The sequence below is a fragment of the Sciurus vulgaris genome, assembly GCF_902686455.1.
Source record: "Sciurus vulgaris genome assembly, chromosome: 12".
Taxonomy (NCBI): Eukaryota; Metazoa; Chordata; class Mammalia; order Rodentia; family Sciuridae; genus Sciurus; species Sciurus vulgaris.
In genome coordinates, this window is record NC_136473.1 from 107701156 (window position 1) to 107728759 (window position 27604).

At 37.4% G+C, this 27604-nt stretch overlaps 1 long non-coding RNA gene across 9 annotated transcripts in view; it reads right to left on the bottom strand.

Moving 5' to 3' along the window:
- Positions 1-27604, bottom strand: part of LOC306641323 — a 439001-nt gene that overhangs the window by 337312 nt on the left and 74085 nt on the right. For 7 of the 9 annotated variants that reach the window (XR_013758133.1, XR_013758134.1, XR_013758135.1 and 4 more), the window contains exon 4: positions 9404-9474. The exons of the other annotated variants lie outside the window; for them this stretch is intronic. This is a non-coding gene — a long non-coding RNA (uncharacterized lncRNA). The remainder of the gene's footprint in view (positions 1-9403; positions 9475-27604) is intronic. 9 annotated transcript variants of the gene reach the window in all.

Here is a 27604-nt window from a genome sequence, read left to right on the forward strand (position 1 = left end):
TAGTTCACAATGTGGGGGGTGGCTAGGGAAGAATAGAGTTCCTTCAGATTTGGTGAGTTCCGGAAGTGAAGGAAGGAGAGGGGGGATGGGGACAGGAAGGACAATAGAATGAATCAGACATTGTTACCCCATGTACATATATAACTATATGACCGGTGGTATTCTACATCATGTATAATCAGAAGAATGAGAAATTATACTCCACTATATATGATGTTGAAAAAAAGTTCATATCAAAAGACAAACACAGATGCCCTAAGTTAAAAGCATCACTTTGCTATCCAGTTTCTTTGCACATGCATGATCTAAGTAGCAAGGAACTAGGAGAATTTATTCATTAAGAAGCAATTAATGCATCGGGCATGGTGGTGCATGCCTTTAAATTCAGCTACTTGGGAGACAGAGGCAAGAGGATCCCTAGTTCCTCCTGACTAAAAATAAAAAGGGCTGGAGATAGCTGCTTGGTAGAGCACCCCTAGGTTCAATCCCCAGGACCACAAATAAATAAAAATTAGTATATGTAAAGGTATATAATTAACATATGTGAATTAAGCAAATACTATTTACTGTTCCATCAGGTGAAAATAGCAAAGCAGTTTTTCATCAAATATAAAAGATATGTCCAGCAGTTTTGATATGTTTTATTTCATAAAAATAAAATAAAGCAGTTTGTGCATAGCAGGTCACCTAGATGGGGTAATTATTCACAGTTTATATGGCCTCATAAATATCCTACCTAAAGCTCTCTCAGTGATTTGCCTTATTACACAGAAAAGTAAATTCCCTGTATGCAACAGCAAATTACTCTCTCTTCCCACTTCTCTTTCCATTCCTACTTCCTAGATGCTTCTCGCAGAGCTGAGACTACATATTTCTCCAAAAGTAAAACCATAGAAAAAATGCAGGCAATGGCTGGCATTAGGATTCATACCAGTAACTGACAAATTTGCTACTCAGTGCAGGCATGCTCTGGTAGGATTGACATCATTCCAACTTAGAAATGTGAACTGTCAGGCCACATCCCAGACCCACTGAGTCAGAGTCTATAGTTCAACAAGATATACAGGTGCTTCCAATACACATTAACATTTGGGAAATACTTCCCTACAAGATTATCTCTAATTGTGTGTCTGAGATTTGGGAACTTCCATATTGACATATAGATTTCCTGAAAATAAGACTAGATATGATTGCAACTTACGTATCTGAAAACCTAACCCCTTTAGCTGACTCTCCTTGAAAGTAAAATATATTAGTAGAAAGAGAAACAGACTTCTTGGAGTCTAGGAAAGAGACACCCAGAAAGCATTGTTTCCTTATGTCTTCATTTCAGTCGAGATGCCCTTTGATCTACCAATCTGCATATTTACTCTTAAACATAAAGGGTACATTTGATCAAGAAAACGGAGTGTGTACATAATCTTCTCATAACTGAACTTTATGTTTCCACTTAATTTTCTGATAACTCGACTTCATATCTCATGTTTTTCTACATGGCGAGAACTCATCAATCAATGAGAACAAAACATTCTAGTTCACAAGGCTATTGTACCTTCCGTCATAACTTAATATATTGGTTATTCTCATAATCAGTTGATGGCGAGTGTGGTTAGGATGAAGAAATCTACTTGAGTAAACTATGAACACAACAACAAACTATTTATTAACCTTTTAAACATTCTTGGCCACTTCCTAGAAGCACTGTTCTGTGAGGTTCTGACAAAGCTGCCACACGGCCTCTCTGGACAATAGCATTTTCTAAGCACTCAGTGTGTCCTGACAGCAGTTCACCTCTATTAAGCACTTCTTAGAGAGTCGTATTATCCTCGTGGCACAGATGGAAAACAGGCACAAAGACAGTCAGCAGCTTGACTGAGGTGTGATGTGACAGAAACAAAACACCGACCCCGGCAGTGTGGCACCAGTGCCTGTTCTCTTGACTGCTACACCATATTGCCTCCATCTTGTCACTCAGTGATTGCAAAGCATTGACTCCTCCCTTCTATTTCCCCCACTCAGCTTTTGGGGGTTAAGTTCAAAATCATTAATAGATCTAAAGTACCAGAAACTAGAATTTTTGATATAATAAAGAGATTAAAGCTCCAATCCTCTGTAAGACACTTTTCCCTAAGTGGCTTAGGATCCTTTCCTGGGTTTTTCAGATTAAACCACAGACATGCTAGATTCTAAAAAGATATTCTCTAGTTTGTACCTCCTTAGACTTCCTTCCTCTGATCTTGATAATGAAAAGAGACAGAAACCAATGCTAGATAGGGCAGAAAAGATGCAGGAGATCAGAGTTCACTTTGGCTTTGGGACTTAGGCCGAGAGAAGTCTGATGGACTCAAAAAATAACTCTGTAGGGCTTTGGACCAAGATTTGTGTAGAACATAGGATATGGTTTGTATTACCCATACCTCTACAGGTGTATTTGTTTTAGGACCATCCCAGGAAGTGGGGATGGTCCCAAAAGAATTCAAGGATCCCAGAATTCAAGGATTTTTAACTCTGATCTCTGGCCAAAATATCAGAATTATCTACCTGACAAACACAACAGACCTAATGTGTCATTTACAGATAAGAAAGTGACTGACTGTGGGGTGAAGATCTTTACCCCATTTCTATGAGAGACAGGACAGTCCCGGGGATAAGTTCTTTAAGGTGTTTCCTACAACACTTATAGTCCTCTACCACACATGACTAGGACTGTCCAATGCACTGTCCTTGTGACATCAGATGACTGTTGTCAATCTTTTCTCTGCCTCAGCACACTTGTGAGATACAACATGTTTCCATAAGTTGTAAGGGAATAGTTCAAAAAGACTGGTGAACAACTACATGTTCCCCTCCTTCCAAGTACAAAATAATGAAGCTGTGCTGTTCAGTTGTTTTAAGACACATTTAGTAATACGCTAAACCCAGGCCATTGCCCTAGGGAGAGAAAACAGGTTTAGTGAAAACAAGAAGCACTTCATATAAACTTAAACTGAACCTCAACACGTAACCAGCTCAAACATGTCTAATGACTGACGACGACACTGATTTCCCTCCTTGTTCTTGGCAATATCAAAGAAAGCATGATGAAACAGGCTATGGCCAGTGCCGCCCTGCTGCCATTCAATGCTTGTCAGGAAAGTAAAGTAATATATTGTATCCTACATTTAACCAATCTTCCATTGTTTTCAAATATTTGCTATTTATCATCTATCTACCTATCTACCTACCTATCATTATCTAGAAGACATTTATGACCACTTCCCAAAGGTCAGAAGGAAGTTTGCATGTGGTCCCCCAAGAAGTGAAAATGCTGGAGTCATATGACTAGTGTTAACTAGTCTATCTATGATTACAAATTGTGGTAGTTGATAAATTCATATTCTATATACAGATGTAGTATAAGCCTCTGAGCATGCATTTACTTAATAAATAAAAAGCTAGATTTAGAATTCTATACCTTGTATAGTTAAGAATGGGATCCTAATTAGAATAAGGATATGTCAAAATATATTCTACTGCCATGTACATGTAAAAAGAACAAATAAAATTTTAAAAATAAAAGTTGCCTATTTTAACAATATGCAGCATAAAACATTTACAAAAATTGAGTATATATCTGACAGTATATTTACTTCAAGAATTCCATGCAGTTTTTTGAACCACTGTTTAATGTTTTCAAAGGTTTAGAGTTTAAAGAAGTATAACGATGACTGATATATGTATAATCAATAGAAAGACACTCTGAGGAAAATGTTTCACTCTCTGTGAAAAATAAGTTGGTAAAACAGAGGGGAGACCAGATAGTCTACCACATCATAATGAGACTCTTCTGGACAAGATGTCAGAAGAGGGAAAGTAATTGTAAATGAAGAAAGCCATAGATTAATCAAGAGAAATACCAGATGACAGTATTCAATGTCTAAGAGTACAAGAGAAGAAATGAATTACAATTATGATAACTGTGATGCAAGATATTTAGGAAACAAAGTAAACACAATCCCTACACAAAACCATTTTGTAATAGCTATTAAGATCAGTTAAAGTTTGTTATACTTTACATAACTAATAAATAAAGCTGAAATAAACACCTTTATGTTTAAATATTGGTGCTAAGCAATTATTTAAGATACTTTTCCAGAACTTACTAAACCACAAAGCCCTGATTCAAAGATAAATATCACCAAATTTTTATCCAGAGGGTTTGTATGAGTTTATTTTTGTACCAAACACCTGTTTTCCACACCATAACTGTGAGTACTGTTTTTCAGTTTAAAATTTTCCAATTTGCTAAGCAACAAAATTGTATTACTTTGTGTTTTTTTTTCCCAGTGAAGTTTAATACCTTTTTGCATATTTATTGGTTAAGCATTTGTTTTAGAAACTCCTACTTATGCCCTCTGCCAATTTTCTACTAGAATATCCATTTTTCTCTTTGAGACAGAAAGTTTTCATATATACTGGCTATTTATACAACATATATGCTAAAATATTTTTGTGATTGGAAATTTGCTTTCTAATTGGTTTAAACATCTCATATCTATTTGAGAGGCAAACAACTGATTTATGTCTACTTAGCTTCAGAGCAACAGATCTGTACCCCTCGCCTTAAGCACTGACCAGCTTTCAATAACTAAGGCTTGCACCCTACACTCCTTTCTTCAGAAGTTCATGCACCTGCAGTCTTCACACCTCTGAGCTTACAATCTGCATTTTTGTCACTGTCCCTAACTCACTTTTGTTTGCCTGACAGATTTCATTCATTCATCAAATGCAGGGTGCCTCTTAAGCATACCTGGTAAAAATGAAGTCTTGTAAAGCTTCATCTCAAATTTAAAGGTTTCAAACCAAAGTCACCTGCTACCCCACAAGCCATTTCTCCATTTCTAATTTCCCCTTTTTAAAAAAAATCCTTAACTTTCTGATGTTTGTCTTAAAATTTCAAGACTCTTCTCTCTGTTATGACCAAATGCCATCAGGCTCTGTTAATTTTCCTTCTAGTGGCTCAACTAGAAAAACGACACTTTCCTTTTTCACACCCCGCTGCCATTTTGGTCTCAGGACTTATCATCTGACGTCTCAGCTGCCATCACTTCCTATTAGCCTCACTGATTCCCATCCATTTCCTGTCTCCATATCATTCCTGTGTTTGAGAATCCCTAAATGGTTCCTTCTGCCTATAGAAATGAGCCCCCAATCCACCAGTCCCTCATCAGAAGTTTTTAATACTCTGGATTTTACCTATCCAACTTTTATCCACTACTCTGCTTTAGAAATTTCATGCTCAACATCACTACATCACTTCTGCATGGTCCTCCACACAAGACTTCTTACCTTCACTGATGCAATTCTGTTTGATTATACCTCTCACTTCTTTCTATTAGTCCAAACCCTGTTAACCCCAGTCTCTTCTTTTCCAGGAAATTGACCATAGTTAAAATCTTGGTTATTTTTCTCAGATGTGCAGTAGATCTCACTGAGCACCCTTAAGGACTCTGAGCCTCAAAAATTTAAAATGCTGTTCACAAAAAGCTATGAACACTCATTATGCATTAAGCCCTGTGCTAGAAACTAGGGACACAGAAAATGAATGGATGCAATCTCTCCTTTCAAGGGACTCTGGAATAATACATACAAAATCATCTATGTAATATGACACATAACCATATCATTTTATTTAAATATGGGAAGTTCCAAGATGGAATTAAATACAGTGCTGTGAAAGTGATTTCAGAGGGCACCAAGTTCAATTAGGGGTTCAAGGAAATCTTCTTAGAAGAGATATCATGTTATGAGAATGTTAAAAGGTAAGAGTTATCAAGACAAAGGAGGAAAGGGATTTAAGACAAAAGAAATAAGTAAAACTGGAAACATAAACAGTATGGATGTGGGGGAGCTGAGGGACTAGAAGCAGCTGAGTATCATTAGATAATTAATGTTGTAAAACAAGAACTGGTGAGAGATGAGACGTGACCAGAAGGAATAAGCCAAGCATGCAAGGTTTTATAAACCGTATTTTAAAACTTTGTACTCTGGTCTGTAATGATGAAGAACTATAAAAAATGTTGAAGTGAGGAGGTTAAATAATTGGGTCTCTTACATTGTAGAGACCATATACAAGGGAACCCAGGCAGGGTAAAGGAGACTGCATATTGCAATGCTCCACGCAAGAGAGGGTGCAGGCCTACACAGGAGCACCATCACAGATGGGTCTGAAGGCAGATTTGGAAATATACATTAGAAGTAGGACCATCAGATCTTGCTGATTTTGTAGACATGGGAGTTTCAGAAAAACACGTTTCACATGACTCCTCTGTCTTGTTTGGGCAACTAGACGGTGATGCCAGTGATGACAATCATTGTCAAACTTATCTTTGAACTTGACCTCATATATGATTTTTAGTTTCATATATTCCATACAAATCTCAAACTTAACATTTCTAAAACTGTTTTCATTGTTATTTCCTGCTCACTACTTTCTGTCCCCTTGAAAATGTTAGTGACAAGAACCCCCAAGTAAAGTGTGTTAAAGAAGTGAAGGCAGGGATACACCCTGAGGTTCACAGGTGGTTGATGGATACACAGAAAAGGAAGAACCCAGGAAGACCAGGAAGCGTGACTGAAGAAGTGGAAGAAATGCCAGGGCAGATCAGAATCAACCAAGGGAACCGGAGCTTTTAAGATGGGGCACGAGATAAGACTGAGAAAGCATCCTGGACTTGGCATTATAACGCTCACCAACGAGTGTGGGCTCAAAATGTGATGAGCTAAAGAGAAGAGAATATGGTCATGAGGTACAACTTGGCCTCCGGGCCAGCAGAGTGGTGGTCACACTGTGACCTGGTGGCCTTTATTTAAATACACTGATTTAAAGAGAACAAGAGAAAGCCTACAGGTATACAGGTTAATATTCAAATATCTCTTTCAGACAAAAGAGCAGAAGAGAAAGTCTCAAGCACTGCCTTTGGTAGAGTTCTAACCACACTTTTTTATCGAGAAAAAATAGGAAGTTTCTGTTCTCCCGGGAGCCAAAAGCACAGGGAGCTGCTTCCTTTGGCTCAGCTGTCTCGGGAGTCCTGGAATAATGCAATTGCTTGAGAGAGGCTGAGCACCACCCTTGTGAGGAGTCACTGCACCACCAGGTGGCCACTCTGGAAACCAGCACTTTCCTCAGCTTGCCCTCGCTGGCTACCATGATGGACCACAGAAGATGTCTGCTGCTAGAGCCCTCAGAAACGCTCTCCGTGCGTCACAGACAGAGGTGGCCTACTCAACTCTTCTTATTTTAACTTGACCATGGATATCTTAGGCATGTGTGAGTAGTTACATATCTAAAAAGGAAACAACACCAAATGCAAAGAAACTTCGCATTTTTACTCAAAACCAAAGGCAGCATCCCTGTCAGACAATGGTATAAGTCCATCACATGGATGAAATGCAGCAATATACAGACATCATTGTCCCCAAATTAATATTTAGCAGCCACCATCCTACCATGAGATTAACATAAAGTTTTATTTTCATATGAATCTTTTTAAAAAAATTTTGTATGCAAGTTCAAATGCAATGGTGAAATAGGAAACTAAGAGTCAAACCTAAGGTAATAATTAGAATGTTTATTGTTTTAAGATATAAATATTAGTTCTATAATATCTTTCTGTCCTTTTGCTTTCCTCTTTATCACATTTTCTTTTTTCTGATTATAAAAGTAACATGTCAGTTTTTAAAAAGTAGAGGTTTCATGGGGGATAATAGGCAAAAACATCACTCAAATCCAATACATCAAGAGTAATCTTTCTTAATATTTTTGCACTTTCAAAACATTTAGTTTCCAAAACTAAAAGCTTTAAGTTAAAGATTACTAACTAGTCATTTTACTAATTGTACTGAATATTTCTCATATTTATAAAAATCACTTTACTCTACATTTTAATCCTACTTAGCCAAAAATAGTCACCAACTCTGGAACTTTAAATAAATGTCCAATGGTTAAAACAGAGCAAAGTTGACAAGGTTTGGGCAACCTTTGTCCACGGTGGTATCTTCAGCCAGGCCACTCACTTGTTTATCAATTACTTGTCTTTAATCACTTCTTAAATTCCTTAGTGCACTGGCTTCTCCCTGCGTCTTTTTATCTGCTAGTCCAAGGATGTTTCCACTGAATTCTGTATAATTTGAATGGGAGCACTCTAAATCAGAAAACCAGAGCACCTAGGCCTTCTACATGTTTCCAATTGAGGCAATGGACTCCTGAATGCTGTATTAAAAGTAACAATATAATAATATGATGGTTAAAATTTATGAAGCTCTTACATGTTTTACATCACTCTCATTTAATCTTAACAACTCTACTTTACAAATGAACAGTAGTTAAATAATGACCCTACTTCATACAGCTAATATGTAGATAGTGAACAACTGCCCAAACCTTAGAACTATGTCAGCTCAGTAACCAGAATCCTATAGTCCAAAACACTTTTCAGGTGCTCAATGCTTAGTTTGCCCCAGGCTTTCTTAGTCTTTCCAAACTGCATCCCTGTGCACTTATCCTAACAGCAGTGGAAAATATTTTGAAAAATTATACCTGCTTCTCTCTTTTGTCTTTTTTGAATAGGTCAACATAAGGACTTCATTTAGGGAAAAACTAGAATATTTTACAAAAAGAATGCAAAGAGAGAAGATAAGCTAACATTCGGCCTCTGAAATACAAGATAGAAATATTCAGAAGACAATATTCTATTGTCCTGAAATAGGATCTTTGCTGTTGTACCCCACATCCAGCAGCCCACTCCAAGAGAAGGCCTTCAGTGTGGAGACACAGAGCCCTGGGCCCTAGGGCAAACCCCAGTGAGACTGTCTGCTCAAAGATAAGGGCAGACATGACTCTGGCTGTGAAAGCAAAGACCATTCCTCTCCATCTTTTAATAAGAGAGAAAGTTGGGAGACAGGCGAAAAGACTATTAGCCATGTGTGTTCCAACTGTCTGCATTCCAGGCCCTGCCCATACGGCTAAGGCACATTAGTGTGACATTGAGGGCAGGAGGGGTTCCCAGTGCCTGCTTCCTACAAGGCACGTGCAGAATGATCACATCGGTACTAGGTATGACCATATCAGTTATGAAGCCCGGTGTGGAGGAGATTCTTAAGTCTAGCTTCCACCAGCAATCCTGTTGGATCCCACTGATCAACCATTGGTTCCAGAGTGGCAGTAGCCTTATTGCAGAGGCTGAGGTGGACCTGTGGACCAGATAATTAGCTGAAGGGCAAGGGGAAGACCCCAGGGATTGCAGCCAGTGAGAGCCAGGCCAGCCAGGCTCAGGTTCTGAGCAAGTCAGAACAAAATATCAGCTGTCAACTTCACATAAAATGCTAGCAAGACCAAGAGCATCCAGGAAAATATAAACATCACCTGAGTTCCAGAGAATATGCATCCAAAGTCCTCTGCTCACACCTCTTTACCCAGAGGTCCAATTATCCTTTCTGGGAGAAACATGGGAAGAACAAAAAGCAATTAGAGAGAATCTAGTTTTTTCCCCTAGAGAAACTGAGCATTATTAAAGTGACTGATCAATTATCAGATTGAGCTAATTTAAAACATGATGAACACTATGATTTTCATTCCCCCTGGTAGTCAACAAATGAGTCCTCCTGAAGAAGTTCCAGTTGACTGGACAAAAAAGATATTTCCTCAGAGGTTTCAGTTAAGGTGACAGATTTAATTCATGCTTCTCTTTTCACTCTTTCCTAAAAACCAAAACTACAGTAAAGGGAGCTTTCAAAAGACACAAACCCACAAAAAATGGTTAGACTAGGAGAAGATACCACAGCAACACATCTTGGAAGCTAGTAGCAGCTAGAACTAGAAGTAAAAAGGCTATCTGAAATAAGGTGGATTGAGTGAATACTAGATTCCTTCATCTTCTCCACATTTCCCTTCTCCATCTTGGCAAAAGTCTAAAGATTTTTCTCAGAAAAGGGCAACACAGATGATTTCTGGATCTGGGGGAACAGCAGGGACACTGTGGGCACAGGTACCTGACCCAACGTTGAGAGGAAGGGACTGTACATAAGGAAGTGCTAAGTGCATCCAACCCTTGCCATCTGTTTCTGCTTCCAACGTTGGCAGACAGGCACCTACCCTCCAGACAGGAAGTTAGAGTCTAGACATCGGTTGAACTGAAGCATGTGATTCAAGACAGATGACAGTGGCTCCCCTTACTAAGGCCCTCACCTCTGTTGAGGCATCTTTTTAACTTGAGTCCAGAATATGCTAATGCTCCAGGTACAGATTCTTAACTGTCCTTGGCTTGTCCTGCTCCTGGTTGACAGAAGTTTCTAGGATCTCCTCCATACCTTTCAGCATAGGACAGCTGAAGACATTTTGTCATACCAAAAACCCTACACCTAAGGGCTACAGGTAGGTGCTGTTGAGATAAGCAGCAGGAATTTTGATCGCATGTACATGAAACACCAGTCTGTTCCCCGAGCAGAGCCCTCTCACATATGCCAATGGTGCTGACTCCCATTTCTTGCTCCCCATCTTGCCCAGTGACTTTCCACAAGAGACTCTTATCAACTCTCAAAAAAATTAAAACCAGACTCCAGCCCAGAGACTGTTCAGCTTATCATCTCCTGGGAACAGTCAGATAACAGGGACAATATTGCACATTCTATTCACAGTGAGATCTATGCTTACTGCTGAGATTTCCAAAAGCAACACAATGTACTGTTTAAGGATTCACACGAAAGCATTGAACTACAAAGCTCAGTTGTAGAAGATAAAAAGCAACGATGCTCCAGTCACACCTGGTCTATGTGCTCAGGGCTCAACATAACCCTGAAGACTTAGGTAACACTCTGAGAAACATAAAGACATAACACCTTTCTGAGGCTCTTCTAAAAGAGTTCACAAAGACAACAGGAGGTTGTCTCCTCCACACTACCCTGACCACCCAGCTCTGCCATCCATGGGTGCACAGGGCATCAGTTGTGCTGCCTGACAAGTGGGATTTTTTGTTAGTACATAGGAAACAACCCTTGAAAAACCCCAAGCAGAATTAGGTGACAGAATGATGAACGTAAATCAAATCAGGTAAGTGAAGCTCAGACTCCAATACCTGCTAGCTATCCCCTTTGCAATTTTATTATACATTAGAATTCATGTTCCTTAATTGTAAAATAAGCATTGTTATAGTCACACATATTTTTGATGAATAAATGACAATCACCCATTTGCTGAACAGATACATAATGAGCATCTAATTCTGGCTATATGCTGTATTGACACTTGGGCTTCATCATTTAAAAAAATGTTTTGTTTTTTTTAATTACTTGCTTTTGTAGAACTTATCCTCTAAAAGGGGAGTGTAAACAAAAATTAGATAATACATAAACATAATCAGTAAATATATTGTATGTTAGAAAGTAAGTCCCATGTGGGAGGAGCTTGGTAAGGGGGATTAGGAGTTTAGGAGGAACAATTTGCAATTTTAAATAATACAATTAAATTAGGCTTCATTGCAAATAAAACAATTGAACAGAGACTTAAAGGACTGAAGGGTTACAGAACAATGTAAATAAATACTCTAACCACTGCTCATGATGTAAGTGCTTAATAATTATCATTTGTTGAGGAAGAGGAGGAGGAAGGAGGAAGAGAGTTTGCAGGAGATCAAGGTCCCCAATGAGCAGATGAATGGGGTGATGGGCTATAAAATCTGGATTATTCTTATGAACATATGCCCTTTCATAATAGTACTACCATTTATTGAGCATTGTCCATGTGTTAAGAATACTGTTAATTTTTAAAATATTTTTATTTCTTCTCATTCTTGCAAATAACTCTGAGGCTGAGAGAGATAAGTAATTTGTTCCAGGGACATACAGCTGCCTGTATATTAGGGTAGCAAGAATTTTGAATGGGCATGTCTGAGGTTGGCACTCTTGGCCAACATGTTGCTCTGCCTCTCAGTGAGGCCAGTGCAAACCTGGATCACATGGAAGAAAAAGGCAGGGAGTGGCAGGGTCAGAACCAAGTATTCACATCTGTACTTGACAATAGCTGAGCAAGCCCATCCTGCACATTATGTAGCAAGACTCTGAAGTCTTCTAGAAAACAAGCTTCTGTGCATGAAATGTGGGGAAAAATCCTCCTGGGATTTTTTTTAATAGATTAGATCTTCTTCACACTACACAGCCTTTCCCAAAGTGTGTTCCTCAGCACCCCAAGTCTAATGGATGTTACACAATAAAAGGAGGTCAGTGTTCTTGGAGATGTGCCAGGACTTACAACTGTAGTCCCCATACAGCGCCTGGCATGTGGAGAGAGACTCTGCAATACAGTGACTCCCACAGGAAACTGCAATGTGGTTTCCCCAGAGCTCCACAGATACACTGACCATAGGTGCCTTTTGTCAACCAGCCTATAGGAAAATTGGGTCTGCAATGAGGAGGCACACCCCAGCACAAGGGTTTATCCAAGGTCCTTCTCAATCTAACAAAAATATTTGGCTTAAATTTAAACTCAAAGTTCAGCTAGAAGGTCCTCTTGTGCATTAAAATGTTGAGGGAAAGATATGAAGGCCTTGGAACACGAGAAAGCAAAACTGAGAAAGTTTACCCTGTGCCTTGGTTTCACAGGGTGATGGGCAGAAACTGAAACCAACAGACACTTCTGTGATGAGTTTCCCTTCTAGACCCCTCTAACCCTGCAAGATTCTCAAATATTTCAAAGAAGCAAAGGTTTCCCATCATAAAACTTGGGGCAAACTGTCAGTCTCCTCAAGGGACACAGAAGCTGAAAGGCTCACATCAACACAGAAGCACTAAAAGGAGAGAAGGCAGGACTCTTCTCCCCACTGTCTCTGAGGCTGTGAAGTCTACTGCTTTCAGCATGAGTGACAACAAGGACTTGTTCAGTTCCAAAGCACCATAAAATGGGGGAAGTAACACTAGGTGACATTCTCCATGAGAGATGAGTCATAGTGTCAAAAAGTGCATGGTCTACTGGCCCTACAGACTAGCATGACACCTCCTCCACCAAAACAGTGAGCCAGCAACAAATAGCAAATGTCACAGAAAGCAAATATCTTACCCTTGGGCCTCAGCTGAGGCTTGGGAGGGGGGAGGCCTGCTGAGAACGTAAAAGTCATGAAAAGTCACACCATATATGCCCTTTAGTACTGTATACACAGGCACCAAATTAAGTATCCTTGGTGCCAAGTGCTAAGTTTCTTTTTAAAAGATTTGATCTTATTTAAGTGAACATCAAGGACAGCCACAATCAGCCTAGTTAATATGCAAGCATTGGAAGTCAAAGGGGAGAAAAGGGGGATGTACACATGCCCTCTGTCCATAATCTACTATTTTATAAATACAGAGGAGCATTAGAGCAGGTCGTCAGTTGAAGCAAACCTGCCTGATCTGAGCACAGGTGGAAGAGGGGAGTTAATGTGCTGAGGACAGATGAGCAATTTGGGCTCCTCGAGGGTCATTCCCACGTCCCCTTCTGTGATTCCCCTTCTGCTACTGCTCCACGTCACTGAACTGGGCACCCCACCACACACAGGTCCCATTGACAGCAAAGGTGTAGCTGCCTTGTAGAATTTTGCCAGCTCAGAGGTCTTTTAACTCACACCTTATTATAATGTGGGAATAATTAGGCTGTCCCTGGGGCAGCACCACCAAGATCCCTTCCTTGACCCCAAAATGAGTGCACACAAAGAGGCAGCAGTTAGAAGAGGTGAATTATTTTCTCACAGCATTCAAGGGCCTGGAGTACATATTTAACACATAGTAAATTAAGTGACTTTTTAAAACAACTGTATTTTATTTATTTTATTTTTATGTGGTGCTGAGGATTGCACCCAGTACCTCACACGTGCTAGGCAAGTGCTCTACCACTGGGCCACAACCCCAATCCAATTAAGTAACTTTCTTAAGTATTTAAGAAATACTTAAATTGTTGTTAAATTGTTGTTGAAGGAAAATACAGTAGTCTCCCTCTAGTAGGTAATATGGGTGACAGATCACTTGAGAACGTGGTCAGGTTTTTCCCGTTTACGTGCATGGGTGAGGTGAAGAGTGAAGAGATAGAACACAAGAAAGCATGTTAAGAAGGGTGTTTGTCTTGTGCTTTTGTGCTTCAGTTCTCCTTGGGTGCTGTGACTCGGGGATCTATAGGTTCTATATGTTCCTCATACGGGGTACTCTCTCCCACGAATACCCTGCCACTTTATTATGCTCTATTACAAAACAAGGCAGCAAGAAAGTGAATCCTTGAAAAAAACAGGAATCTCAAAAGAACTGCACTAGAAATCAATACCAGGTACCCCTCATCTCCTTCCCTGGACAGGCCTTTAGTCGCTTCAAAACCGAACAAATCCATACTTACAGCTTCCCTTAACACAGCCCCAGAGTCAAGGGTATAGCCTCATCTTTTCTCTTTCTGGTCACCATAACCCAGCGACTCTTTTTCCCCCAATCTTCATCCATTTTTATCATTTGACCCTCTATTATTTTCTAAACCATTCTTTTAAGACCCAATATTCTTACCCTTTTCTCCTTTCTTTGTCCTTTTTTCAGGTCTCCATCTTTTGCTCTACCCTATACATTCCCCATTCCCTGTCTGTTCATCTCTGTTTCATACACTCATTCCTATTGACTCAATTTGACCTTTGTATTTTCTTTCCTCATGAGATTGACCATATTTTTCTTACTTTCTTCTTTCCAACTTCTTCCCACCTCCTGTCCCAGTCATTAAGGCTATATTCCTTAATGACTACCTGTATTTCTATTTCACATATAATGTAATCATACATATACTCATGTAATTGTTGGTCCCAGTATTTTGGAAAAATCTTAAAACACTGATAACATGGTATTGACTCTGGAGGAAGCTAAAACTAAGAAAGTAAAATGTTCTCTTGGGAATCCAGGGAAAATACTAAGCAGTCTGCCAAAGTATCCTCTCTATAGTTTGGAAATGGCTTGAGTGTGTCCCCCAAAGGTTCCTGTGTTGGGAGTTTGGTGTCCAGTATGGTGTTTTGGGGAGGTGGTAGAACCCTTAAGAGGTGGGGCCTAAGGGGAGGTGATTAGCTTACTGGGCATTTATCCCAGAAAGGATTAGAAGGCTCCAGTTACTTCCCAAAAGAGCAAGTTATTACAAAGCATGGCCACTCCATGCACCTGCCCTCTTCTGTATACGGTCATTTCCCTTTCCACTCCTTTGCCTTGTTGTGAGGCAGCCAAGAAGGTCCTTACCACAGTGATCTTGAAATTCTGAAATCTTGAAATCAAGGAGCTATGAAACCAGCAAAACAGCAGCCACTGGAGGGCCTTCCCCAAAAGCCCCATCCCTAGAGAATCTCACCATTTGATCTGTCTGGCAGATCCCTTTAAAAGCCCTATTCGTACGATTCATTATTTGCCCTGACTTAGAGTTCACACAGTGAGCAAGGCCATATCTTCAGGACATCTGTTGAAATGATCTGATGATTATTTAACACTACAGTGCCTTTGGCATGGATTCCAGTTGGAGCAAATAAGAAGCTAGTCAGGAAACTAATGGGAAAATCTGGGGAATAAGGTATCTATAGTAGACTTTGAAAAGTTTCAACATATTCCTGGGAATTAAAAGAATATTAGCATTTAGGGCCCATGAGCATCCCCAAGAAAGATATTTGTAAAAGCTATATTCTCTCAACTCTGGTTCAACTAAAAGATTTGCACACACAGGAAGAAATAGCTGAGGCAGGGTTGTGAACTTCCAGGGTATGGAAAGCCTGTCCCAACAGATACACAGAACCTCCAGGTACAGAGTGTGAAATTTGTTGATAAAAGACATTTAAGACAATTTCTGTCTAATCTTAGTTGATAATTAAGCAAAACAAGGAGAGACTTCAGGGACTTTACTTCATGAATAATACAGATTTCACAGAATTAATCTAGGAATGTTAGTAAATAACAGCAGCAATGATAACGGACAGACAGAAATAAAATACAGAAGAAGGGAGTTGGATTTCCAGAATTGCTGTATTACATTATTTTAAATTTCCATTATTTACTGAAAATCAAAAACACACATACCCCAAAACACAAAAAACAGGAAGGTATGCCTCCTTATATACACATGGAAGCAGTCAACAAAAAATGTACCTAAAGGGTTGGGGATATATCTCAGTGGTAGTGTGCTTGCCCAGCAGGTGCAAGACCCTAGGTTTGACCACTAGCAATGCGCGTGCGCGCGCGCGCGCGCGCGCACACACACACACACACACACACACACACACAATGTACCTAAAAAAATCCAGATATTGGACTTAGTAGATAAAGCTTTTAAATCAGCTTTTATAAATATGTTCAAAGAACTGGTAGAAAAAAAATCTGAAGAATTAAAGGAGATTATGATAGTGATTTTCAACTAAATGAAAATATCACAAAGAATTAGAAATTATTAAGTGGTAGAAATGCAAAAGAGCATAAGAATTCAAGAGTTGAAAAGCACTTAGCAATAAAATAAAAAATTCATTTACCAACAAATGCCATAATTTCATTCTTCTTTAAAGCTGAGCACTATTCCATCCTATATATACACCACACTTGCTTTGTAAATGGATGGAGTTAAAGAATATCATGCTAAGTGAAATAAGCCAAACCCAAAAATCCAAAGACCAAATGTTTTCTCTGGTATGCGGATGCTAATTCATAATAAATGGGTTATAGGGAAGAATAGAGGTGCTTTATATTACATAGAGGGGAGTGATGGGAGGGAGGGGGGGTATGGGGTAGAAATGATAGTAGAGTGAAACAGACATTATTACATCATGTACATGTATGACTGCATGACCTATGTGATCCTATAATATATATAATCAGAAAAGCGAGAGATGTATGATCTATCAAAATGTATAAATGGATTCTACTGTCATGTGTCACAGATTAGAACAAATAAAAAATCAATTTTAAAAAAAGAGGGAGAAAAGTTCACTAGAGAGGCTCAGTTGCAGATTTGATCTGACAAAAGAAAGAATCTGGAATTTAGGGTGGGTTAATTGAGACTGATATTGTCCAGATTAAGGATCAGCAAGAAAAAAAAAAAAGCATGAATAAAATTAAACAAAGTTAAAGAGTTTTTTGGGACATCATCAAACATACCTCAACACACATAATGTGAGTTCCTGAAGAAGAAAGGATATAAAGATTATTGAAGAAATAATGGCAGAAAATGTCCAAATATGTTAAGAATATATTTAACATTAATTTATATATCAAAAGGATACAAGAATTCCAAGTGGAATAAACTAAAAGAGGTAGACACCTATATGCATAATAGTCAAACTGCTGAAAGATAAAAAGAGAGTCTCAAAAGCAGCAAGAAAATAAATGACTTATTACATATAAGGAATCTTAAATGAAATGAACAGCTGACTTATGATCAAAAACTATTGAGGCCAAAAAGTAGAGGGATGACATATTCAAAATGCTCAATGAAAAGGACTCAACACAAAAATTCTACCCAGCAAAACATTCGTTTAAAAATAAGGAGAAATTAATACATTCTTAAATAAACCTGAGAGGATTAATTGCTATCAGACCTATCCTACAATAAATAGTAAAAGGATTCTTCAGGCTGAATTAAAGCACACTAGATAGTAACTTGAAAACACAGAAAGAAAGAAAGAGCATTAGTAAAGTACATAGGAAAATTTTTAAAAAGTGACACTGTGATTTTTTTAATAAACATACATTTGGTCTTTGTCTCCGCTTCCTGGCACACAACCCTTGAAAATCCCAGGATTCTTTAGTGTGAAAAACATCTTTTTGTATTTTGATAAGATCACTAATGACTGGGGTCCTGAATAACCTTAGAACAGGAGGTTGCTGCCAGGATGTGATGGTTTGTATATGAGGTGTCCCCCAAAAGCTCATGTGTGAGACAATATAAGAAGGCATATGAGAGCCTTAGTCCAACCTGTGAGTTAATACCCTCACTGCATAGTAACTGAAGGCAGGTAGGGTGTGGCTGGCTGGAGGAGGTGGGTCACGGGAGGTGTGCCATTGATAGATATATATATATATATATATATATATATATATATATATATATATATATATATATTGTACCTGGTGTGTGGAGTCTCTCTCTGCTGCCTGATAATCATGTGAGCTGTTTCCTTCTGCCACATTATTCCACCATGATGTTCTGCCTCACCTCGATCCCCAAAGAATGGAACCAGCTGTCTATGGACTGAGACCTCTGAAACCATGAGCCCCCACACAAACTTTTCCTCGCCTACAATTGTTTTTGTCAGGTCTTTCAGTCACAGCAAGGAAAAAGCTGACTAAAATGCAGGAGAACCTATTATGTAATGGTAATCTGGTAAGTAAATTGTGTTCTTGAATTCTATGGACACTTTAGCAAATCACCACTCCCTAAGAGAGGGTTTAATGGGGAACCTTCAATTTGTAGCTGACAGGTCAGAAGCACAGGTGACAACCTGGACTTATGATTGCCATCTGAAAGGGGGTATAGTTTTGTGGGACTGAATCTTTAACTAGTGGGAACTGATGCTAACTTTAGGTAGCTAGTGTCAGAATTGAATTAGGTTACAGGATACCCAGTTAGTGTCCACTGGAGAACAGAAGTGAGTTCATTGTTATGGAAAAGAGGACCAAACATATGATGTAGGTATGAAAATATTGAAAGCTATGAGTAAAAATATAGAGAAAATAGTCTGTTTTTCCAATACACGGCATAGTATAAATGCATTTTTTTCAACTCTCTTTTTCTCCCATTTGATTTAAAACAACTGCATAAATTGTTTATTTATGCTAATATTGATTTACCCCTCAAAGAAAAGGTTTTGGAAACCTATAGGATCACTATAAGCCTATAGGGGGAATATGCAATACCCTAGATCTGCACTGCTAGAGGGAAGATACATGAACAACATGAAAAAACAAGGGAAGAAAATGATCCAAACAAAACTAGATTCTATATTAGTAGAATCCAATGACAGTATGGTAGAAGAAATGTCAGAAAAGGACTTCAGATTATACATGATTAAGATGATCAGTGAAGCAAAGGAAGAGATAAGAGAGCAAATGCAGGCAATGAATGATAATACCAATAAGCAGTTGAAAGAGCAACTGCAGGAAGCAAAAGAGTATTTCAACAAAGAGATAAAGATTCTCCAAAAAAAAAAAAAAAAAAAAAAAACACAGAAATCCTTGAAATGAAGGAAACAATAAACCAAATAAAAACCTCAATGGAAAGCATCACCAAAAGACTAGACCACTTGGAAGACAGAACCTCAGACAATGAAGACAAAATATTTAATCTTGAAAATAAAGTTGCCCAAACAGAGAAGATGGTAAGAAATCATGAACAGAATCTCCAAGAACTATGGGACATCATGAAAAGACCAAATTTAAGAATTATTGGGATTGAGGAAGGCACAGAGATATAAACCAAAGGAATGAACAACCTATTCAATGAAATAATATCAGAAAATTTCCCAAGCCTGAAGAATGAAATGGAAAATCAATTACAAGAGGCTTACAGAACACCAAATGCACAATATCACAACAGATCCACACCAAGGCATATTATAATGAAAATGCCTAACATTCAAAATAAAGATAGGATTTTGAAGGCCACAAGAGAAAAGCATCAGATTACATATAGGGGGAAATCAATCAGATATCAGCAGATTTCTCAACCCAGACTCTAAAATCTAGAAGGGCCTGGAACAACACATTTCAAGCTCTGAAAGAACATGGTTTCCAACCAAGAATCCTATACCCAGCAAAACTAACCTTCAGATTTGAAGATGAAATAAAATCCTTCCATGATCAACGAAAGTTAAAAGAATTTACAAATAGAAAGCCTGCACTACAGAATGTTCTCAACAAAATATTCCATGAGGAGGAAATGAAAAACAACAATGTAGGTCAGCAAAGGGAGGGACTACCTTAAAGAAAAATCCATTCAAAGGAGAAACCCAGCCAAGTTAAAAACCAAAAATAAGGGCTGGGGAGATAGCTCAGTTGGTAGAGTGCTTGCCTCCCAAGCACAAGGCCCTGGGTTCAATCCCCAGCACCACCAAAAAAAGAAAGAAAAAAAAATAATAATAATAAGCCCAAATGACTGGGAATACAAATCATATCTCAATAATAATCCTGAACATTAATGGCCTAAACTCATCAATCAAAAGACAGAGACTGGCAGGATGGATTAAAAAGAAAGACCCAACAATATGCTGCCTGCAAGAGACTCATCTTATAGAAAAAGGCATCCACAGACTAAAGGTGAACGGATGGGGAAAAACCTACCATGCACACGGACTCAGTAAAAAAAGCTGGGGTTTCCATCCTTATTTCAGAGAAAGTGGAAATCAAGTCAAAGTTAGTCAGAGGGATAAAGAAGGACATTTCATACTGCTTAAGGGAACCATAAATCAGGAAGTCATAACGATCGTAAATATTTATGCCCCAATCAACAGTGCATCCATGCACATCAAACAAATCCTTCTCGATTCCAGGAATCAAATGGACCACAAAACAATAATTCTGGGTGACTTTAATGCACCGCTGTCACCACTGGATAGATCTTCCAAAAAAAAAAAAACCAAACAAAGAAACCATAGAATTCAATAACACAATCAATATCTTAGACTTAATAGACATATATAGAATATTCCATCCATCAACAAGTGAATTTACTTTTTTCTCAGCAGCACATGGAACCTTCTCAAAAATATGTTATGCCATAAAGCAGCCCTTAGGAAATGCAAAAAAATAGAAATACTGCCTTATGTTCTGTCAGATCATAATGAAATGAAAGTAGAAATTAATGACAAAATAAAAAACAGAAATTACTCCAACACCTGGAGACTAAATAATATGCTATTAAATGAAGGATGGATAACAGAAAACATAGGGAGGAGATAAAAAAATATTCTTAGAGGTCAATGAGAACGATGATACAACATATCAAAATCTCTGGGACACTATGAAAGCAGTACTAAGAGGAAAATTCATTGCATGGAGCACAGTCAAAAAAAGAATGAAAAGAACAACTTAATGACCTAACATTACAGCTCAAAGCCCTAGATAAAGAAGAACAGAATAACAGCAAACGTACTAGAAGACAGGAAATAATTAAAATCAGAGATAAAATCAATGAATTTGAAACAAAATAATTCAAAAAATTGACCAAAAAATTGGTTCTTTGAAAAAGTAAACAAAATAGACAAACCCTTAGCCACACTAACAAAGAGAAGGCAAGAGAAAACTCGAATTACTAAAATTCATAATGAAAAAGGAAATATCACAACAGACACCACTGAGATACATAACATAATGAGAAGCTACTTTGAAAACCTATATTCCTACAAAATAGAAAATACCGAAGACATTGACAAATTTCTAGAGGCATGTGCTCCTCACAAACTGAACCAGGAGGACATACACGATTTAAACAGATTAATATCAAGCAATGAAATAGAAGAAACCATCAAAAGCCTACCATCCAAGAAAAGCCCAGGACCAGATGGATTCTCAGCCAAGTTCCACGAGACCTTCAAAGAAGAACACATTCCAATACTTCTCAAAGTATTCCAGGAAATAGAAAAGGAGAGAATCCTACCTATACCCTCATACCCAAACCAGGCAAAGACACATCAAGGAAAGAAAATTTTAGACCAATATCCTTGATGAATATAGATGCAAAGATCCTTAACAAAATATTGGCAAACCGTATCCAAAAACATATTAAGAAAATTGTGCACCATGATCAAGTGGGGTTCATTCCTGGAATGCAAGGATGGTTTAACATCCGTAAATCAATAAATGTAATCCATCATGTCAATAGACTTAAGGATAAGAATCATATGGTTATTTCAATTGACACAGAAAAAGCATTTGACAATATACAACACCCTTCATGCTGAAAACACTAGAAAAAATAGGGATAGTAGGAACATACCTGAACATTGTAAAGGCTATTTATGCTAAGCCCACAGCCAACATCATTCTTAATGGAGAAAAACTGAAAGCATTCCCTTTAAAAATGGAAACAAGACAGGGATGTCCTCTTTCACCACTTCTATTCAACATCGTCCTTGAAATGCTAGCCAGAGAAATTGGACAGACTAAAGAAATTAAAGGGATACGAATAGGAAAATAGGAACTTAAGCTGTCACTATTTGCTGATGACATGATTCTACATTTAGAGGATCCAAAAAACTCCTCCAGAAAACTTCTAGACCTCATCAATAAATTCAGCAAAACAGCAGGTTATAAAATCAGCACTCATAAATCTAAAGCATTTTTATACCCAAGCGATGAAACATCTGAAAGGGAAATGAGGAAAACAGCTCCATTTGCAATAGACTCAAAAAATAAAATAAAATGCTTGGGAATCAATCTAACCAAAGAGGTAAAAGATCTCTACAATGAAAACTACAAAACATTGAAAAAAGAAATTGAGGAAGACCTCAGAAGATGGAAAGATCTCCCAAGTTCTTGGATAGTCAGAATTAATATTATCGAAATGGCCATACTTCCAAAGGCACTATACAGATTTAATGCAATTCCAATTAAAATCCCTATGACATTTCTCATGGATACAGAAAAAGCAATCATGAAATTCATCTGGAAGAACAAAAGACCCAGAATAGCCAAAGCAATCCTGGGCAGGAAGAGTGATACAGGAGGTATCACTATACCAGATCTTAAACTCTACTACAGGGCAATAGTAACAAAAATGTCATGGTATTGGCACCAAAATAGACAGGTAGACCAATGGTACAGGATAGAAGACACAGAGACATACCCACATAAGTACAGTAACCTCATACTAGACAAGGGTGCCAAAAACTTATAATGGAGAAAAGATAGCCTCTTCAACAAATAGTGCTGGGAAAACTGGAAATCCATATGCAGTAAAATGAAACTAAACCCCTATCTCTCACCCTGCACAAAACTCAACTAAAAAAGGATCAAGGATCTAGGAATTAGACCTGAGACCCTTCACCAAATAGAAGAAACAGTAGGTCCAAATCTTCATCATGTTGGCTTAGGATCAGACTTCCTTAATAAGACCCCCATAGCACAAGAAATGAAAGCAAGAATCAATAAATAGATTCAAACTAAAATCTATTAGTTTAGATAGATTCAAACTAAAAGTTTTTAAAACTTTTAAAATGGATAGATTCAAACTAAGAAGTTTTTTCTCAGCACAGAAAACAATCAACAATGTGAAAAGAGAGCCTACAGAAAAAATGGGGATAGCAGGAACATACCTGAACATTGTAAAGGCTATTTATACTAAGCCCATGGTCAACATCATTCTTAATGGAGTGATGAGAGAAAATCTTTTCCACACATGCTTCAGACAGAGCACTCATCTCCAAAGTTTATAAAGAACTTCAAAAACTTCACACCCAAAATACAAAGAACCCAATCAATAAATGGGCTAAGGAAATGGGCAGACACTTCACAGAAGAAGATATACAGGTGATCAACAAATGAAAAGTGCTCAGCATCCCTGGTAATTAGAGAAATGCAAATTAAAACCACCCTAAGATTTCATCTAACTCCAATTAGAATGGCTATTATCAAGAACACAAGCAATAATAAGTGTTGGCATGGATATGGGGAAAAAGGCCCACTCATACATTGCTGGTGGAGTTGCAAATTGGTACAGCCACTCTAGAAAGCAGTGTGGAGATTCCTCAGAAAGCTTGGCATGAAACCACCATTTGACCCAGCTATCTCACTCCTTGGTTTATACCCAAAGGACTTAAAATCAGCATACTACTGATGCAGCCACAACAATGTTCATAGCAGCTCAATCCACAATAGATAGATTGTAGAACCAACCTAGATGCCCTTCAATTGATGAATGGATAAAGAAACTGTGAGATATATATATATATATATATATATATATATATATATATACACACACACACATGGAATATTATATATATATATATACACACACACACATGGAATATTACTCAGCCATAAAGAAGAATAAAATGATGGCATTCGCTGGTAAATGGATGAAGTTGGAAAATATCATGCTTAGTGAAATAAGCCAAGCCCAAAAAACCAAAGGCCGAATGTTTTCTCTGAAAAGTGCATGACAATATACAACGATGGTGGATAGCAGGGGCAAGAGAAGAATGAAGGAACTTTAGAGAGTGTAGAGGAAAAGGGGGTGAGAGGGGGTCAGGATGGAAAAACAGTAGAATGAAACAGTATTATCCTCTGTATATGTATGATTACATGAATGGTGTGAACCTACATTGTGTACAACCATAGAAATTAAAAGTTGTACCCCATTTGTGTATAATAAATCAAAATGTGTCTGTAAAAATAAAAAATATTTCTAAAAAAATAGCTCCTTGGGTTTCTGCAGGTCAGAACTGGGAGACTGAAATTTGGAGAAAAGTTTTATATATTGCTTGGAAGGCAGAAGTGAGAGAAGGTTTAGTCCCACCAGCAACATTTTATCCTATAATAAAAGCGATTTATGCCTGTTTAAAGGGAGTTCTGACAGAGAATGTAGATCCAGAAAGTTTACTCTCTTGGACTATAGAATAAAGTTAAAAAAGAAGAAAAAAAAAAAAAAAAAAAAAAAACTCTTAGTTCAACCTGGGGAAAAAGGCGGGAACCAAGCAGAGATAGCAAAAGATAGCCCTCTCCAGCTACTACTGTTTGTTCTCCGCAAGTAACTGGAGAAGAGGACACTCCTCAGTAATTAATCTCCACAGAGAAAACCTGTCTGGTCACATTCCTCATGGCTCCCCCCACACTAAATAACCCTAACCAGGCGGACAGCCCGTGGCAGAAAGGAGTATGATATAGCAACCTCATTCCTCAAAAGTAGTGGGAGATAATGTTTCATGATTTTCTGACCTAATTACCAAACAAGAAAAAGGGTTAAAAAGCCCTCGGCAATTTCCCCCTCCTGGCCCTTCTGAAGCCTACATTGGTCTCAGCAGGGGACCAACCTGAGACTGAAGAAAAAAAAAAGTGTCCCTTTTAAACTTCTCCTGGGCTGAGACACAGAACTAACTCACTGCCTCTCTCACCCTTCTCTCTGCCTTCCTCTTCCTCACTCTTAAGCTATAATTAATGATCATTGTCATTTTTTCTTCAAGGGTTCTTGTTTGGTTTTGTTTTTCTTAAATGCTATATTTTTTGAGCTCACAATTTTGATCCTAAATACCTAGGTTAATGATTTTTGGATTAGTTCTATTTTTATTCAACTCGAGTTATTTTTGAACATCTGTTACAATAGAGATAAATGTTACAAGGCCTTTGCTTTTGTGCTATGTGTATTTCGTATTGTCTCTGTGTGTACCTAATAACAAAATTGACATGAATAATAACTGTGCATAAAATTAGAATTTAAAAAATGGATCCAAATACCTTTAATTCATATGATTTAAAAGGTTCAATTTAAATTGGGTAAACAAAAAAAAAAAAGTAAATGTCTTCAAAATTAACTCACAAGTCTCTAGGTGGTCAAACTAATAAAAGGTTGATGTTTATAAATGTCTAATATCAATTGTTTCTAGGACTTTTCTTCATTTCTTCAACAGGAAAGGGACAGCAAATATTGTTCAGTACACTTGTCTAATATCTTGTTTTTTTTTTTACAGAAGAATAAGTAAATTAAATTTGACATGTATGAGATTACTCAAATGTGTTTGTTAGAGGCATCTGATTAATTTAAAAAGTTAAAATGCTAACTCCTTAAAAAACTGCTTTGTGTCATCACAAAGATAACTAAGACTTAAGTCCTAACAGGTACAATTCCATATACAAAGGATTCTAAAAATTTCAACTGTGTTTCAATTAGAATATTGCACATAACATAAAGTATTTCATATTATTAAAATGAAATAATATATCTAAATTCAAAAAAGTTTGTATCAGAGTTGTTTCAAAATGTGAAAAAAAGGGGTCAACAGATAGGAAAGAGAAAAAGTTCTAGGTATGGAAATATATTCAGTAGAAGGGAAAAGAAAATGTTTCTGGGTAAAAAAGCGCTTCTGTGATGAAATACATGAGGGTTTAAGCAAGTGCTAAGACAGTCTATGTGTAAGTAAAGGACAAATTTCAACAAGTTTGTGTGTAACTAAGTTGGTTATATGTATGTGAGACAGTCGATTAAAGCCATTTAAGGTTTTTCCCTAAGGTCAAATGTTAAAGGGCTGATAGAAACCAGAATTTAATCTATATGTTAAAATGGCAAGAATTTCTTTAAAAATACTAATTTAGTCTTAACATTGTGTCTATTAAGTTTTATTCTTTAGAGCAATTAGTCTTAAAATTTGGAGTTTATACAATTATGGTTAAACAATAACTGTTAAGAGTACTGTACTACGTTACAGAGTCTGAAGTTTTCTTTAAAAACTAAATTTGGTTAATATAAGGGTTTAAGGTCATTGGAATGGTCATTATTTGTATATTAAATGTTGTTCATATTTTCCAAGTATACAAGTCTTTTAAGCAGAAAATTTGAAAAAAAAATGTTTTTATCAAGATGCTGTTCTCCAAAGTAAACTGTAATGATAATTTTAAACTTATAAAATAGTATATTTTATTGGAGATTTATTTATATCATTTAATGTGTTATAACAGGACCTGTTATCAATAAGATATATATATATAAAATTTTATATTACTTTTTACACTGAGGTAAAAAATTTAAAAAGTATTTTTAAAGGAAGCTGAGAGCCTGATCTATTTAAAGGCTAATATGGTAAAACAAAAACGTTTTACCACTTTTCTACACAAAAGAAAGTTAAAAGCTCTTCTCCTGGCCTTTCTTTAATTTGTATTTTAGATATAATGTTATATTAACTAATATTTGTATAGACTCTAAAGGCGATGTATACACACTTTATAATATTTTAAAAAGAGTGTGGAGAACAATATTGGGGGTCTCTGATGACCTCATGGCTGTGGCACACCTGGTGCTGTGGCGGTGCCTTACATGAGGAGGCTCTATAACAATTTAAATTGTCAAATATTGATGGAAGGATTTACCGGAGAAATACATAATCATTTGCCTAAAGACAAGCTTCTTCAAACTTTGAACACTTTACCGATTGATACTCAACAAGGTTTTCCTCAGTCTAAACCTTTGCCAGAAGCCACAGTAATTTTTATAGATGCAAATAGAACTTGTTGGGGGATATTAATCATATCACTTACAAAAAAATGAATAATAAAGGAAAACTTTAATGGATCGCCACAATTAGGAGAGTTATTAGCTAATTAAGGCTTTTGAGGTTTGCCCAGAATCTTTTAATCTCTTTTCTGACAGCACTTATGCAACTCAAGTAGCAAAAAATCTCCCATACTCTACTTTTAGACCTCTTTGTGCCCGCTAGATCAAACAATGGACACATTAAAGCTTCTAATAGAGAATCGAACTAATCCTTGGTTTATTCAGCATATAAGATCTCATACTAACTTACCAGGACCTCTAACTAAAGGCAGTGAGATTGTTGATAAATTGACAATGTACATAGATTCTTCTCCAATTTAACAAGCAAAAGAGCTACATGCTAGATTTCACATG